Genomic DNA, 16967 nt, shown 5'->3' with positions numbered 1-16967 from the left:
GTATTGAGCATTGTTACCCCCTCCTTTGTTTTTCCCCTACCATCCCTTCCCTTCCCACCTCCCCAACACCTCCCAAAGTTGTAAAGTTCATTTTCAACATAGTGTCTTGTACATCTCATAGTTACAATGGGTCAACCTGTATCCTTGTTTCAGCATTTTGTTATTTCCCTTCCCATCCCCAAATTAGAAAAATGTATATACAAGATGTAGGGCACCAGAATCAAATACAGTGAAAACAGGGATTATACCATGGGGGAAGAACATACAAAACAAACATGTCCATATCCCCTCCAGCATCTGTTGTTATTAGATTTCTTGATTATAGCCATTCTAACTGAGGTGAGGTGATATCAATGTTGTTTTGATTTACATTTCTTTTATAGCTAGAGAAGTTGGGCATTTCTTCATGTGTCTATTGGCCATTCTTATGTCCTCTTCAGAGAAGTTTCTCTTTACGTCTTTAGCCTACTTATTTAATGGGAAGTTGTTTCTTTGAGGATTTGTTTTGGGGCATTTAATTTTTTGAGTTCCAGGTATATTTTACATATGAGACCCTTGTCCCTTGTATGGCTAGTGAAGATCTTCTCCCAATCTGTGGACTTTCTATTGATCTTACTTGCTATGTCCTTTGCCATGCAGAAGCTCTGCAGCTTCATGCAATCCCATGTGTCCAAGCTTTGTTTGATTTTGTTGTGTTTCTGGGTCTTTATTAAGAAAATTTTGGCCTGTGCCAAGGAGCTCCAGCGTTTCTTCTATTCCTTCCTGTAATGTTTTCAGGGTGTCTGCTTTTATTTCGAGGTCTTTGATCCATTTGGAGTTGATTCTGGTACAGGGTGATATAAAAGGATCTAGCTTTAGTTTTCTACAGGTGTTCAACCGATTTTGCCAGTACCGTTTACTGAAGAGGCTGTCTTTCTTCCATTCTATTTTTTTAAGCTCCCTTATTGAAGATTAGGTGGCTATCAGCCTGTGGGTTCATTTCTGGGCCTTCAGTTCTATTCCATTGGTCCTCAGGTCTGTTCTTGTGCCAGTACCAAGCTATTTTGATTAATATGACTTCGTAGTGGAGTTTGAAATTTGGTATTGGTATTCCTCCAGCACTGTTCTTTCTGTTAAGGATTGGTTTTGCTATTTGGGGTCTTTTATTGTTCCATATAAATATTTCAGTTGTTTCCTCTATTTCCTTGAAGAATGAGGTTGGGATATTGATAGGTATGGCATTGAATTTGTAGATAGCCTTTGATAGTATTGCCATTTTCATGATGTTAATCCTCCAAATCCAGGAGTATGGGCAGTTTTTCCACTTTCTTAGTTCTTTTTTAATTTCCTTTTTCAGGTTTTTTAAAGTTTTTATCATACAGATCCTTCACTTCTTTAGTTAAGTTAACCTTTAGGTATTTTACTTTTTGTGGGGCTATTACAAAAGGAGTTGCTTTCCTGATTTCAGCAGCGCTCTTCTCATTATTGCCATTGATTTTTGAGTTGCTTTGTGTTCTAATTGTTCTGGCTAATCCTTCCTGTATATTGCCACCAAAGTAATAAAAATTGTGAGGAACAGCCTAGTAGGAGTTGTACAACCAGTTTAATGAATTACATTACCTTTTCTAGATGTAGTAAGTTAGAATTAAAAATACAAGGGTAAAATTTTTTCATCGTATTTTATTTTACATATACATCTGTATATACATTCACACATATACAACATGGTGTGCAAATTTCCATGTAAAATACGTGGAATAGATATGACCAAAGAAAGCTATTCCTTTAAGATACCCAAGAATCTGGTTTATTTTCTTTCTATAATACTTCATTGGCTCTTCTGTTTCTACAGAAGAGATCCAAATGTTTCACAAAGCCCTCACTGCCCTGTTATGTCACTGCAGCAGTTTTCCTCCACTACTCCTAATGCTTTTAAACAGAAAACCCTCAGGGTTACATGATAACATGTCAGGAAATACTAAGAACGTCTGGCTATTCTATCTGTAGTAACAATTTTACCTGCTGTTAAGTAGTGGGAAATATTTCTTGTATTCAAAGAGCATAGATACATTGCAAAACAATTTAAAATCTGTGTGAATTTTGAGGTAGGAGAGACTATAAAGAAAGACTTCCTAAAGATACAAGACAGAAGCCCCCTCTGTGGAGTGTTTGAAAACACTGTCAGATCATCAGCAGTGCTCTGACATTGTCCTCTTCTGTCCAATGTGAATGGAAGTACCCATGCCCAGCCAAAGGCAGAGCAGGTATAGATATGTCACACAGAGCTACTAATGCCCCTTAGACTTGCCAAGGATCATGCAAACTCCCTGTTGATCTACAAAATGTGTGTGTGTGTGTGTGTGTGTGTGTGTGTGTGTGTGTGTATGGCTTGCAAGAAAAAGCAAGCCACAGGGTGAACCAGTCTAGGTTCAAATGCCACATGTGTCATAGACTTTAAAGTTGTAGGAAGTCTCTGAACTAGATGGTGAGAATCATCTGCCTACAGTACCTGTCACTCCATGGGGCGCCAAAGAGTGGGAACTGCTGGAGCTAGCTAGACCAATCTCTTCTTTCAGTGCCTCTCGGGATTGTCAGCAAAGCTGAGCCCTCTGTGGTAAAGTAAACTGGTTAGAGACAGGAGTCTGCTTAACAAGCAGGAGGCCCTAGTTCAAGCCCCATACCAGGAAGAAAAAAAAAGTGTCAACTGAGATCAAACCCAGTGCCTTGAACGAGGCAGATATTTTCCCCCCAAGCTATACCTCCAGCCTCATCACTAGCTTTTATCTGCATCTCTTTCAGTACTTCTCTTTGATACTTGGCTCAACTTTTACTTCACTGAACACTGTGTTCAGTGTGGCACTCTGGTCAGGAAGGAACATTTGCCAGGTCAGTTTCTAGTGAGGATTCACAGCATCTAGGTACTTAGCACCTTCAGATATTGCAACTTTGTACTCACAATCTATGGACTGGGCAAAAGAACAACCCATAAGTAAGGAATGCTATTTGGGGCTTTTTCCATGCTTAAGTCTGTGAGTCTGTCATGCTTCCTTGCTTCTCTGCTTTCTCCTGCTCAATGTAGCTCTGATTCCATGAATACAAAATTTTGACCCACATTAAAAAAAAAGTTTGTGTGTAAAGGCAAAAGACAGCAGTTATTCATATGCAAAACCTCAGAAGAATATTGTTCTCTAATTCACTCTTTCCTGAAAAAGTGAATGAACTTCAGATAACTAAAACAATTAGACAAACATAAATACAAAGATTCCTGGTCCACTTAAAGACAGAATTATCTGAGCACAGCTATTAACTATGAGTTAGAGCAAGCAAGATAGATAAAGGCTACATTCTCACATGAGGTAGACAGTAGAACAGCTATAAAAAGTGAAGTAACAAAAATAAACCCTCTTGTGACTCTTTGTTGCTGTTGCTTTTAATGTACTTACAATGTACTATGTGATTTATTTTGTTTCTTTCATATGTTCTTCCTCCATGGTATAACCCCTGTTTTTACTGTATTTGATTCTGGTACCCTGCATCTTGTATACACATTTTTCTAATTTGGAGAGGGGAAGGGAAATAACAAAATGATGAAACAAGGATACAGGCTGACCCATTGTAACAATGAGATGTACAAGATACTATGTTAAAAACGAACTCTTGCCAGGCGCTGGTGACTCATGCCTGTAATCCTAGCTACTCCAGATGCTGAGATCTGAGAATCTTGTCTCCAATAAACCACCACAAAACCGGAAGTGGCGCTGTAGCTCAAGCGGTAGAGTGCTTGCCTTGAGCTGAAGAGCGCAGGGACAGCGCCCAAGCCCAGAATTCAAGCCCCACGACCGACAAAAAAAAAAAAAAACAAAAAAAACAAAAAAACAAAAAACGAACTCTACAATTTCAGGGACAATGGAGGGAGGAGTTAGGGAGATGGGAAGGGAAGGGATGGCTAGGGGAGGGGGGGAAACAGAGGAGGTGGTAATAATGCTCAAGAGGAAATGTACTCATTACCTTATTCATAACTGTAACCCCTCTGTACAGTATCTTTACAATTAAATAAATAAATAAAAGTAAGGTAAGAAAAGGAAGAGATAATGAACAAATATTTTCAGGTGGTTTTTGTACTTACGTCAGTGGTGGTAGTATACATGTTGCTAATTCTGAGCTTGCTGTATGCACAGTGTGGAACAAAATAGAGGACTAATATGAGATAATCCATCTACTCCAGTTGGTATCTCCACAAAATTCTTATGTTAAAATTCGAATTCCCAAGGTAAGATGCTAGCAAGTGGGGCCTTTGACAAGTGATTAGATCGCGAAAATAGTCCTCATTAAGAGGCCTCATGCTTGGGAAAAAGATATCTAAGGTCTCATGTGAGGACATGGTAAGAAGGAGCCATCTTTGAACCAGAGAATGAGCTCTTACTAGCAGTATTCTGGTACCTTGATCTTGGACTTCCTAGATGCCTATAGAACTATGAGAAACACACTTTTCTTGTTTATAGGCTACTTGGATTATGCATTTTGTTATAGCTGTCTGACTGGACTATCATCTGCACTAGGAACTAGGAATAATATTCATATGGAGGCAAAAAGAGTCACAAAAAATGTCTGAATAAAATAAAGCATCACCCTGAATTTTAATTGGAAACATTAGTGTTTGTGAGAGTTCACAATTCTGCTTCTGAAAAGCCTCAGAAATCATAACCAATTCAGAAGCACTAAGCATTAGTGCTCCCATTATGGACTTATTTTGAGTGGTACTGGGGTTAGAATTCATGGCTTCAGGGGCTGGGAAGGTGGCTCAGTGGTACAGCGCTTGCCTTGCATGCCTGAGGCCCTGGGTTCAATTCCTCAGCACCATATAAGCAAAAAGAAAAAAAGCCAGAAGTGGCACTGTGGCTCAAGTGGTAGAGAGCTAGCCTTGAGCTGAAGAGCTGAGGGACAGTGCCCAGGCCCAGAGTTCAGGCCCCACGACCGGACCCCCCCCCAAAAAAAAAGAACTCATGGCTTTATTCCTGCTAGAAAAAACTATACCACTTAAGATGTGCCCCCAGTCCTTTGGTTATAGTTTTATCTTGAGTTTATGTGTAGACTGGTCCAGACTGTGATACTATTTATACTTCTCACATGGTTGGGATGATGAGTGTGCACCACCTCACCCAACTTTTTATTGGTTGAGATGTAGGTCTCAGACTATTTTTGTGATAGAATGTCACTTTTGGCTTGGGCCTTCTTAGATCATCATCCTTCTATTTGTGCTTCCCTCTCTAGCTGTGATGACAGCTTTTTTTCAGTTGATACAGGGTCTTGTGAACTGTTTTGCATAGGCTTGCTTAGAAACAGGATCCTTCTGATCTTGGCCTCTCACAAAGCTAGGGTTACAGACATACACTATTGCTACCAGTTGTCATGGGACTTGTGAGCTTTTTGCCTGATCTGACTTCAAACCTCAATCGCCTGCTAATTTTATCCTCCATGTAGCTAGGACTATAGGCATGAGGCATCAATACCTGGCCTTAGGCAAATTATCTTTTAGTGAAAAAAATTAATAAAAAGGAGTGCCACCAGATTCCTAAAGACAAATTATATGAACACACCTTTTCTGTGGTTAGGAGAGACAGATTCAAACCTGCATACAGCATGCCTAGAAAAGCAGTCTGCTTCCTCCTTCTTTCTTCCCTTTTGCTTGGAGTGTTAATGGTTTATTCTGAACATCATTCCTAGCAGTCAGTGACCTGGTTAGCTTAACTGTCCATATTAGACCATCCAGATTAGTTACAACTCATTCTCCTTCACCCCTCTTTTTCTCTTGCCTTGATCTTTTCTGCCAATCCTATCTTTCATTTACTTTCCTCATTATAGATTCTTTTACTAAATGTTTTTCTCTTTCATTATAAGAATAGAAAATGTTTGCTATTTAGGAAAGAGGATGATTCAGAAAGATTGGCATAATCTACCAAGAAGATCCATATCGGTGCAGAAGTAACTCCCATTTTGAGTCAGTGCAAAAATTTCAAAATAGAAAGCTTAGAATAATGAATACAACTCATTTGTTAAACCACCATAAAATTCCAGATTACCATTTTCACACATTTATAAAAGCTCTGGAGAGTTGTCAGAAAGTATCACCATCACCATCATGGTATTTCTCCCGTCAAATACTATTCTAGTTTTGTTTTATTTTCTATGATACCACATCCACCACAAGTCAGACAATTCCCTCTACCACTCTTTTTGTTTTTTAATTTTGGTGATGGCATTGGGATTTGAATGCCGGAGTTGACACTTACTTGGATTGCTTGCTTTTGCTCACTGGCATTCTACCACTTGAGCCATGTCTCTAGCCAGGCCCTTTGGTGGTTATCTTAGAGATGGAGTCTCTAGAATTTTTCTGTCTATGCTGGCTTGGAACCTCAGTCCTCCAGAACTCAGCCTCCTTTAGTAGCTAGGATTATAGACATGCATCTCTTTTTCCCTCCTCCTAGCAACCTCCACTACACTTCACAAGGGTATGGACTGGTAACATGCCAATGGGGCTAGCAGGGAAATATACTATGAGAGGGACTTGAGAGCTTCCAAGAAAGGCTTCATTTTCCCATTAAAGGCCTGGGAGGGGAGAGACTCACCTCTCAGCCCCAACTTGGTCACAGCTGTATGAGGACCCGGTGTCAACCCTATCCCAGCTTTTTTCAATTATGAAGAAGAAAGCTTAAGGACAAGCTGAGTGTGAAACAGAACATTTAAACAAGCCTGTCCTTGATTAGTGCGCTTAAGCTAAATCAGGGCATCTTGGGATTAACTTCCATGTGACATACATAATAAATGTTCTATTGCTTAAGACTTTTTAAATTGTCATTCTGATCCTTTAACTGGAAACATAGTACATAATTCAAAGCCTGATGATACAGGTAGAATTCATGACTATTGACAGGTCATAGCCTGAAAATCTCAGCAGGAGATGGGAAGAAACTAAACTGAATGAAATAGTTGTTATTCTTTTTCATCTAATTGTACAGATAGCCTAGTGCAAGTAAAAATATATCTAATTTCAAGGAGAAAGTCTTTGTCTCTAGCAAAATTAGAAGTGTACTAGGGAATTACTTATATATTCTATTTTTCATGATCTCTTTTGAGATATGACTAATCTAGAAATTGTGATTTTGTTACAGAAACAGTTCAGAACTCTCCTATCAATTTTCTTTCTGAAATAAAATGTTTAGAACTTCTAGGTTATAAATGTCTTTCCAACAGCTGCCTACATTTTCTCTGACATTCTACTCCTGTGATCAACAATAACATTGCTAAAAAACTAAGGTCATGAAAAATATGTACAACTTCAAAATACATTTTGATCTAGTTAGCTATAAAAAACAAAGTGATGGTAACATTGGAAGTTAAAGCTTTGAGAACCGACTTTAAAAAAGGAAAAAAAGAGAATAGACTAACAAAAGAATAACTCTGAGACTGTTGTCTCCCAACATCTGCCCACAGCTTTTAAAAATATTTGAGTTATTTCAAAAAAATCATGACAGAAAATAGATTGAACAATTTTCTTGGTAGACTATGACTGTGGAGAATATTTTGATGTGAGCATCAAAGAACTGAAAGCAAGAAGAGAAAATTCCTATGTTTTAACTAAATTGAAGGGTTCCTTAATCATATACAAATATTTTTCATTGTCAGTGTGTCTAATAAACACTGTTAAGATTGCAAGCTCAAAGGATGTTGACTATTTATAGCTTTCTTTCTCTGAAAGAGCAAATACCTTTACAATATGATTCGCCTTCTCAATAAATGGAGCAGCAACTACACTGTGCAACCATGGCTGGTTAAGAAAAATGTTCCCTATGGGGGTGTTTGTTGCATACAGAACTGTGTCAGAGGCTTCTTAGGAATCAAGTGAAGTGGAGGAACAGGATTGGATGGTGGCCAGGACAGCGAGAAATAAAGGTCCCAATGCTGGGAAAATGTATTTATAGTGCAATCTTAAACTTACTATAATTTATTTCTATTTCTTATTTAAAAAATAATAACAAATAATTGGCCACCAGCTCTCGGTACCCTAATTCCTTAAATGAACTCTTAAAAACTTATAACTATTCAATTTTTTTGTTTCCCCCTTCAGGTTAAGTTAGACTGTTCTCTTCTCATAAATACCACTTTTTAGCCATCAGTCACTAACCACCAATATCTTTTGAAATATTTTCCCCAACACTAGTCAGAAGATAATGCCTTGGAAACAGAAATGCAAGTTCCTAAGATATCTAACAGAACTATTGGATAAGAATGTTTAGAGAGGGGCTGGGAAGGTGGCTCAGTGGTAGAGCACTTGCCTTGCATGTCTGAGGCCCTGGGTTTGATTCCTCAGCATCACATAAGAAAAAAGAAAAAAGCCAGAAGTGGCGCTGTGGCCCAAGTGGTAGAGCACTAGCCTGGAGCTGAAGAGCTGAGGGACAGTGCCCAGGCCCAGAGTTCAGACCCCATGACTGGACCCCCACCCCAAAAAATGTTTAGAGATATATCTCCTATCCAAACCCAAAATTTGAGAACTATTGCTTTAAAGAATTCCACACTTCCGGGGTTATGCTCAGTGGTAGAGTACTAGCCCAGAATACATAAGGTAAACTTTACATTTTCTCAATACCAATTTTTATTTTTAACCAAGATTTTTAGTAATTTCTTATTGAAAACCTATTACCTATTTCTTAACAAATCATATTTATTTCACTTTTTCCAAATATCATTTTCCATACTAAAAATTATCAATCTTTAATTTTAATATGATTTTAGTTACTATTGAAATTACTGAATTAGGGGCTGGGAAGGTGGCTCAGTGGTGGAGTGCTTGCCTTGCATGCATGAGGCCCTGGGTTCCATTCCTCAGCACCACAGAAGCAGAAAAAGCCAGAAGTAGTACTGTGGCTCAAGTGGTAGAGCGCTAGCCTTGAGCTGAAGAGCTGAGGGACAGTGCCCAGGCCAAGGTCAGGCCCCACGACAGACAAAAATAAATAAATAAATAAATGAAATTACTGAATTAGTATATGGCAAGTCAATTTCAAAATATTTTCAAAATGAAATATTCTGAGAAATGTAATCCAGTAAGTCAACCTATACTTTTATTCTTGCTTTTTAACTTAGAAACCTTGGGAATTCTTTTTATCTACATGTGTAAATTTCTAAAAATTTGGGTTTAACTAGAAATAATAGTATATAGTCTCTATAATCTTCATGACATTAACTAGTATGACTGTAGTAGTATACTAAACCTTTGTTTATAAAAGTAGAACTTTTCCTATTTTGTTCTAACTCATTTAATTAAATGTTTTACATGGAGACCAATTGAAAGCTTCTAGACAAATTCTGACATGAGCTGAGTTTTTCTTCTGATTCACAGTGACTATGACCTTAAAAGTTATGGGAAATTAATTAGTTACGAAGAGTAGCAAGAATTCTAGAAATAAAAATGCAGAGGTTAAAAAAGTGAACTGTCATCTTATAGTCTAATAAAATTAAGAACTTGGGTTGCTAAAATAATGTTTTCCGAAAATCTTTATTATTTAATTACTTTCCCAATACTGCATGTCATATTATAATAAGCTGAATTACCTAACGTAAGTATATACTACTTTAGTTGTGATTACATGCTTGTCTAAATTGATAGTGCTGTGCTTTGGATATGAAATGTTCCAAAGTCTCAAGTACTAAAGACTTAGTTCCCTCTTTACATTCAGAGGTAAGCCTCTGGGAAAGTAATCAAGCTTTTATTTTATCCATGAATTAACTCACTGTCGGATTTATAACTGAATGGATTATTGGAAGGTTGAAGAAACTGTGCACGGTGGGCTCTGACAGGAGGAAATGAGTTGCTGGGATCCTGACTTTAATGGATACATCCTGTCCCCACTCTGTTACGCCTATGTCTCCGTGCTTCTCTGCTGCCATGGAGATGAGCAGAAATCTGCCACATGCACCTGTTGCCATGATGTTCTGCCTCACTTCAAGCTCAAAATAATGGAGCCAGCCAACCATGGAGTGAGACTCCAATGAGCCAAAATTAATCTTCCTTTTATTAATTTGTGTGTGTGTGTGTGTGTGTGTGTGTGTGTGTGTGTGTGTGTGTGTGTGTGTGTGTGTGTGCCAGTACTAGGGCTTGAACTCAAGGCTCAAGGACTGCCCTTAGCTTTGTTGCTCAAGGCTGGTACTCACCACCTGCACCATAACTCCACTTTCAGCTTTTGTGGTGGTTAGAGATAAGAATTTCATGAACTTTCCTGCCCAGGTGTTGAACTGTAATTCTCAAATCTTAGCTTCCTGAGCAGCTAGGGTTAAAGGAGTGCCATTGTCACTTGGAAAATCGTCTTTTTAAAATTGTCTCAGGTATCTATCAAGTAGGAAACTTAACATGTTATATATTTACTCCATTTTACTAATCTAATGCTTTTAAATTACTTAGGGACTCAATCTCTGGAGGATATGCCTGAGAGTCTGTAGTTACAATACTAAACATTTGTTATTACTGACACTGCTGCTAGCTTGCCAACAGAGGCTAACTTTTTCATCTGATCCTCTAGGATGCCATGTTTCATCCTAAGAGATAAACACAGAGTACTTACCAATAGACTCCAGCTAGGATCCTTAAATGCAAGTGAATAATTGCTTTAAATAGAAGATAAATTCTGTCCTTTTTCTTTTTAGTGTACATATATGAGCTAGTAATACCAATCACAATTGTCTTATATCTTGTCTAGGCAATCTTGTCTAGGCAACTTCCAACTCCAGTTTTCTCACTGTACTGAATCACATATTGGCAAATGTTTCTGTTTTCTAGTGGAAAGATTAAAAAAAGAATATAATGCCCAGAAAAATTTGAACAGATATTTTGGATGTGTTGAAATTCACAGGTGTGCTGGGTGCCCTGTTTTCCTATTGATTAATTGGCTGATGTTGGTACAAGGGGTTGAACTCACTAGACTTATTTACTGATTATTAGAGCTCTACATCAAAGCCTGGATGTTTTGCTGATTATTTTAGAGATGAAAACTTTTGGGCTTTTCTGCCCAGGCTGCTTCAGGTCTTGATCCTCTAGATCTAAGTCTACTGAGTAGCTAGGATTATAGGCATGAGCCACTGGTGCTGTCTTGGTTTTATTTTATTTTTTAATTAGTATTGCTCATCTTCTAGCACACAAATTTTGATGTAGCTCAAAAACAATTGTAGCAATTAGTTTGTTATCACATAGTTCTTATGAGAAGAAAGCAATTATATATAATGGCATCAAAGGACATGAGTGTCTTCTGAAATCTGACCACAATTTAAGCTCTAGCTGCCTGTATTTCTTCTTTTCTCTCTCCTTTTTTGTTTTGACTCATTATTTTTTTGGGGGGGGAGGTCCAGTCATGGGGCCTGAACTCTGGGCCTGGGCATTGTCCCTCAGCTCTTCAGCTCAAGGCTAGCGCTCTACCACTTGAGCCCCAGCGCCACTTCTGGCTTTTTTCTTTTTGCTTATGTGGTGCTGAGGAATTGAACCCAGGACCTCGTGCATGCAAGGCAAGCGCTCTACCACTGAGCCACCTTCCCAGCCCTCATTGTTATTTTTTAAATAAGTTTTTTATTGTGAAAATACTGTACAGAGGGGTTACAGTCACATGAGTAAGGTAATGAGTACATTTCTTATCAAGCATCGTTGCCTCCTCCTTTGTTTTTCCGCTACCATCCCTGCCCTTCCATCTCCACAACTACACCCACTCCTCCCCTGCCAAAGTTGTAAAATTCGTTTTTTGACATAGCATCTTGTACATCTCATTGTTGCAATGGGTCCACCTGTATCCCTATTTAAACAATTTGTTTTTCCCTTCCCCTCCACAAATTATACCAACATCAAATACAGTGAAAACAGGGGTTATACCATGGGGGAGTGACATACAAAGTAACAAGGAAATCATCTTATAAATATATTAGAAACAATAGCAAGAAAGAAAGACCATTTGAGTCCTTATCTTGGGGTTCATTTCACCTAAAATCAACTTATCTGACCATTTCTGCTTGTCTCAGACATATACTAGTTATTGTAAATAAAGGAAACCATGGGACCTATGTTTCTTTGGGCCTGGCTTACTTCACATAATATAATTTTTTCCAAGTCTTTTCATTTCCTAACAAATGGGGCAGTGCCATTCTTTTTGGAAGCATAAAATTCCATTATATATATATATATATATATATATATATATAGAGAGAGAGAGAGAGAGAGAGAGAGAGAGAGAGACATATATATATATATATATATATATATATATATATATATGTGCCACATTTTCTTGATCCATTCATCTACTGAGGGGCATCTGGGTTGGTTCCATATCTTAGCTATGGTAAATAATGCTGCAACAAGCATAGTTGTGCTGGTAGCTTTAGCATGGTCTTGTGATCATTCGGGTAAATGCCCAAAAGGGGGATTGCTGCATCATAGGGGAGTCATTGTTATTATCAGGAAACTTATACATGATATTCACCTATTAACATCTTTAATATTCTGGTATAAGTATTTTCAAGCTCTTTGTGAAGTTGAAGTTTGATTTCAAAATAATGCTTTATTAAAGGTATAGTATGATGTTTTTTAAATTTTCTGCACGGGATCTTTGTAGATTTTATTTTGAAAAAAATAATCATTATGGCTTAAACTTGGTGGAGCTGAAACATAAACCAAGTATTTCTCCTGTAATTCTTCAACACCAAGAAAGACTTTTCTGGAAACAACACAGAGCCATAGGGCAAAACTATCCAATCCTTGGCTCCAAATACTAAGTAAAGAACATTAGTTTTGAATTCACTCTCTGCTGTGGCAAAATAAATTACTCTAAATCTTACCAGTTAGCAATGATATTTCTTGTCTCCCAGTTTTCAAGGGCTAGGTGGGTTTGGCTCAAGGCACAGTCAAGGTGTCAGCTAGGGACGTAATCATCTCAAGGCTCTTTTGGGAAGCATGCACTCACCAACATGAGTTTCTCCACAACATGGTAGCGGCTTCCTCTCAGCTTTCTAGTTAGAAGCTATGACCTTTTCATAATCTAATGTTGGAAGTGACATTTCATCATTTCTGCTGTATATTATTCATTCAGAATGAGTCAATATTTCTAGCCCACACTCAAGAGGAGAGAACTATACAAGGACATGATTGCCAGAAGGTGAAAGAAAATATTGAAGGCCATCTTAGAGGCTGCCTAGTGCAGGTTTGTTTACTGTATGTGTTTTAAGGATTAGTCACATATTGCTTAAAAGCAGTAGTATATTCTAAGAAATGCACCATTAGGTGATTTCACCATTGTATAAACAAAATAGAGTGCATTTACTGTACATAATCTGGGATAGTTTATAGCCTACTACATCCCTGAGCTACATAGTATATATCTCTGTGTGTGTACATATACAGGCATATGTACACACATACATATAAATGCATTTATATATGCACACAGAGATATACACTGTGTATATATACACTATATATTTATATGCATGTATACACATACTGTATATATTTGTGAATATATATTTATAAACACACATATACACACACACATAAGGTCTATCCTGACCAAAGCACTGTTATGTAGTGGATGCTTATGTACAGTAAATTCACTATTGTGAACATCTAAAGGGGATAATACAATAAGCTGAACTTTCCAACCTATTGGATCTTGAGATCTTTCCATTTGTTTTTATTCTGTTCTTAGTATTCTAATGACTTATATCCAAGATATGGTCCTTGGAAGGGGGAGTTTGTTAGATGCCAGGACCTTCCCTGACTCACTAAATTGTGAATAATATTTCTTCTTTTGGGGCCTACTTTTTCTATGGGGTCTACTTTTTGGGGGGGCTGTACTTTTTCTCTGCAGCTTTCTTTTGATTGGTATTTATATGAATATCTTTTCCATCTCTTATTTTTAATCTGTCTAAATCCTCACATTTAAGAGTTTCTTGCAGATTGCATAAATATTCTCAGCTGACAATGTCTGCTTTGGTTGACAAGGCCTGATTTCTCAGTAGGATGTTGAGACTATTTATATTTAATGTTAGTAAATACAGTTGGATTAAAAGCTATCTTTTCCATTGTTTTCTAATTGACAATTTGTTTTTCCCTGTTCCTTGCTTTTTTTAGATTATTTTATTGTTTTATTTTATTTTTTATTTAGATTTTATTTAATCATTTGTTATTCTATTTTTATTTTAAAAATTTAGTTTATTTTCCTCTTCCTCCTCTTTCTCTTCCTCCTCCTCCTCCTTCTGTTCTTCCTTTTCCTCCTCTTCCTCTCCCTCTTCCTCCTTCTTCTTTTTGTGAGCCTCACTATTAACTCCGGCTGGGCTGGAGCTTGCTTTGTAGCCCAGGCTGACCTCAAACTCATAATCCTCCTGAAATTAGGCATGTACGGGGATTATGCATGGGCCACAATGCTCAGTTTCTTTTAGTTTTTTTAAAAAGATTTTAATTTTTTCTAAGGTTTACAATATATATTTTAACATATTACATTCTATTTCAAGTGCTGTTGAGCCATTTAAGTTCATAACCCGAGGCCTATCATATACTTCCATTTTTTCTTTCATTCTTTGTATTATTGATGTACATTTTAATTCTAAGATGATATAAATCTCATACTGCTTATAACTTTTACTTTAGATGGTTATCTTTTAATGAGATTGAAATAATTGCAAAGTTGACTTATTTTCATTTTTATAATTTCTAGAACTATGTATCTTTGTGTCTTTATAAGAAGTACTTAAATTACTTTCTTACTAAGAGACATTAATCACTTATGTGAGCCCACAAATTAATTAGAGAATAAAAGCCAGTCACTTCTGCCTCCATTATTTAAAATATATGTCCTTTGCTCCAACCCATTCTTCCTTCAGTCATTTTGCAGCCACCGTAAACACCAGGTAGAAGCATACCATCACGAGACAAATATTAATAACTCTTATTGTCACAAGCCCCAGTTGACCAGTCCAGAGAAGATGAGTTGTCAGACTGCCTCTAGACATCTCTGAACTATGCATCTTTTGCTCCCTGTCTCCAGTTCTATATTTAAACTTATATCTCATGTCTTTACCCAGAATTCTGTTGAAGATAGAACAAAATGCTGTCATTCTATAGCTTGGGCACCACATAATAAATCTTTTTCTGCCTTTCTCCATGTTCTTTATGTGGTGAATAAAGATGAATGGCTGAACTTGACATTTGAAACTCCTGCAATTTGGATGTGAGGTCTAAAACCTCAGTTTCATATTTACACAGTTTCCATTTACCATATTCCTTTAGTATGAAGACTTCCTTTTAAAGTTAGTTTTTGTTTGTTTGTTTGTTTTTTTTGGGTCCGGTCATGGGGCCTGAACTCTGGGCCTGGGTGCCATTCCTCAGCTCTTCAGCTCAAGGCTAGCACTCTACCACTTAAACCATAGCGCCACTTCCGGCTTTTTTCTTTTTGCTTATGTGGTGCTGAGGAATCGAATCCAGGGCCTCATGCATGCAAGGCAAGCGCTCTACCACTGAGTCACCTTCCCAGCCCTAAAGTTAGTTTTTAATAGTAAAAGTCCATTGGAAATGGGAGAAGGGAAGCAACATTTGTCTTCATTTTTGGAAGATATTATAGTTGGGTATACAGTTCTGGATTGGTAGTATTTTTTCTTCCTCTATATCAAAAACATCAACCCATCCTGTCTAGCTTATAGTCTCTGACAAGTTTTGGTAAAGTTTCATTATTACTATTTACTAAGACTCTCTATATAAATAGCAATGTAAATATTTGGCACATTGTTTCTTGACCTCTTATTTCTCATATCAGACACAGGAAACTCATAGCCACTTGGCAATCTACTTGTGCCTTTTAAAGAAAAGAGTGCCACCAAAAATTAAAACACATCAAAATGAATGTAGTTAAGACAAAAAAACTGTCTCTCAGGAGGCAAATACCTAACCAGGAGAACTGAAAGAAGAATTGGGGACAATGCTGGAATGAAAATAATGGCTTATTTTTTAAAATCACCATCCTTTATATTTGTTTTTAACACAATCCTGAAGAGTCCCTTGAAAAGAGGAAAACGTTTTGAACTTTGAAAAAGCCATTTATGGCCGGGCACCACCATGCATGGTGACATTATGGTAGGCACATCAAGAAGAAGAAGAAATTAAAGAAGAAATTACAGAAAGCCAGAGAGATTCAGGAGCCAGACTCACTGAACCAAACAGCTTTCAACTGTACTATTGTTTATTCTATACTTGAATAAAAAGTTATTTCCTTTAAAATAAGATGTAATTCAGATTTTAAATTTTTTGTTATTATAAAGGTGATCTACAGAGGGGTTACAGTTACATAAGTCAGGTAAAGAGTACATTTCTTTTTGGATGATGTCACCCCTTCCCTCCCTCTCTCCAATTTTTCCCTCTAGTCCCCACCCACAAGTTGTAGAGTTCATTTTCAACCTAGTGTCTAGTAAGTATCCCTGCTGCATTTTTTCCTTTGTCCCTCTAGCTTTGTACGCACCTCCCCAAAACATATAAATGAACAAACAGGCCAAACTAACTGGGGTGAGATAGAATCTCTGAGTTGTTTTGAATTGCATTTCCTTTATGGCTAGAGTTGATGAGCATATCCTCACGTTTCTTCACCATTCTTACCCTTTCTTTTGAGAAGTGGCTCCTTAGCTCCTTTGCCCATTTTAGTGATTGGTTTATTACGTTTGGGAGGGGTTTCTTGAGCTCCTTGTATATTTTGGATATTAGGCCTTTGTCACATGTATTGCTGGTAAAGTCTGTTGGCTGTCATTCTAGTATCTTAACTATGTCCTTTGCTGGGCACAAACTTTAGTTTGATGTAATCCCATTGGTCAAGTCTGGCTCCTATATGCTGTACCCCTGGTTCGCTTTTGAATTCAAAAGTTTCTGCCTATGCTTGTGAGTTGTGACTTCACTCCCTCTTGCAGTAGTTCAAAGATTC

Source organism: Dipodomys merriami, unplaced genomic scaffold (genome assembly GCF_024711535.1).
Source record: "Dipodomys merriami isolate MVZ:Mamm:240054 unplaced genomic scaffold, mDipMer1.0.p SCAF_49, whole genome shotgun sequence".
Lineage (NCBI taxonomy): Eukaryota > Metazoa > Chordata > Mammalia > Rodentia > Heteromyidae > Dipodomys > Dipodomys merriami.
This window is presented reverse-complemented; position numbering follows the sequence as displayed.